The sequence below is a fragment of the Eubalaena glacialis genome, chromosome 5 (genome assembly GCF_028564815.1).
Source record: "Eubalaena glacialis isolate mEubGla1 chromosome 5, mEubGla1.1.hap2.+ XY, whole genome shotgun sequence".
Classification (NCBI taxonomy): domain Eukaryota; kingdom Metazoa; phylum Chordata; class Mammalia; order Artiodactyla; family Balaenidae; genus Eubalaena; species Eubalaena glacialis.
In genome coordinates this window covers 88,079,043-88,080,710 of record NC_083720.1, presented here as the reverse complement: position 1 = coordinate 88,080,710, position 1,668 = coordinate 88,079,043, and the positions used below count along the sequence as shown (strand labels likewise).

Below are 1,668 nucleotides of genomic sequence, written 5' to 3'. Positions count from 1 at the left end.
TTTGTTGTCTTTGTGTCTCCTCATTTAACTGTTCTTTCTTTTTTTTTAATATATTTAAAAAATATATATATATATTTTTAAAAATTTATTTATTTTCTTTATTTTTATTTTTGGCTGCATTGGGTCTTCATTGCTGCATGTGGGCTTTTCTCTAGTTGTGGAGAGCGGGGGCTACTCTTTGTTGCAGTGCATGGGCTTCTCATTGTGGGGGCTTCTCTTGTTGTGGAGCACGGGCTCTAGGTGTGCAGGCTTCAGTAGTTGTGGCACACAGGCTCAGTAGTTGTGGCTCACGGGCTCTAGAGTGCAGGCTCAGTAGTTGTGGTGCACAGGCTTAGTTGCTCTGTGGCATGTGGGATCTTCCCGGACCAGGGCTCGAACCAGTGTCCCCTGCATTGGCAGGCGGATTCTTAACCATTGTGCCACCAGGGAAGTCCCCTGTCCTTTCATTTTATTGTATTTTTTTCCTTTGATTCCCTGGGCTTGTTGGCCAATTTTTATTGCATTATACTGAAGATGCCACAAAGTTTTCTGAAACTTTTCTTTTGGTTCCTCAACTAAACAAGGTTTAGGGTTTTGTTCACTCTGAGTCTTCAAAGATAATTTACCCTTTTCCTTAGATTTTGTTAATTTTTTAAAACCACCTTCATCCCCTTGCACCTGAACCTTCAGTTTCTTTTTTTTTTAATTTTTATTTTATATTGGAGCACCGTTGATTAACAATGATGGGTTAATTTCAGGTGTACTGCAAAGTGATTCAGTTATACATATACACGTATCTATTCTTTTTCAAATTCTTTTCCCATTTAGGTTATTACAGAATACTGAGCAGCATTCCCTGTGCTAGACTGTAGGTCCTTGTTGGTTATCTATTTCAAATATAGCAGTGTGTACATGTCAATCCCAAACTCCCAATCTATCCCTCCCCCCACTCTTCCCCCCTGGCATCCATAGGTTCAGAACATTCAATTTCTTATGAAGAAAAAATACTGAGACCTTCGCAGCCAACTTGTATGTGGCTTATGTTGGCTTTACTGTCTATTTGGGTGGCTGTTGGTGGCTTCTGAAAGCTACTGATCTTGACCTCTTTCCTACTTCCAAATCTTGGTTCTCTGAAACATTGAAATGATGGAGTTTCTCAGTGTTTCTCAACAGCAGCAACAGTCAGGATCAATTACAGAGCTTTAAAAAGTACACTTTTTGGACTTCAGACCTGGAAATTCTGTGCATGTATGTACGTGTTTGAAAGAATAATGGAGCAGGGCTTGGAAACCTGTATTATAAAAACCCAATTTGATTTGACAGACCTGGAGCAGTACTATCTGCTGCTGAGGTTTGCACTCCAGATGTAAGAAAAAAGCATCCTCATGCTTTCTGTCTGTCTGATTTTGTCAGCCAAGATTGAATGGGGGAAATGCAGGAGAAAAAAATGATAAAACAGAGAGAAACATGGAGAGAGAATTTCTGCAACTCAGAAATAACATTGTAAACAGAGAAGAGGCTATTTTATTCTAAAAAGAATCTAAAACTAGAACTTAAAAAAACAACAACAGATTTGAGTACTGGCAATTACTGCAATTAACACTGTATTTTTCTCAACTTCCACCAACTGGTTTTACTTTTGGAGATTATTCCTTCTAAGCAACACTGGCAGGCGAGCAACCTGTGCAT

At 39.1% G+C, this 1,668-nt stretch overlaps 1 non-coding gene across 1 annotated transcript; it reads left to right on the top strand.

The window, feature by feature from the left end:
• The first annotated feature begins 1,286 nt into the window (after nucleotides 1-1,286).
• On the top strand, nucleotides 1,287-1,419 carry LOC133092810 (small nucleolar RNA SNORA31). The gene has a single exon (XR_009701165.1). It is a non-coding gene; the product is annotated as a small nucleolar RNA SNORA31 (small nucleolar RNA).
• Nucleotides 1,420-1,668: the final 249 nt, after the last annotated feature.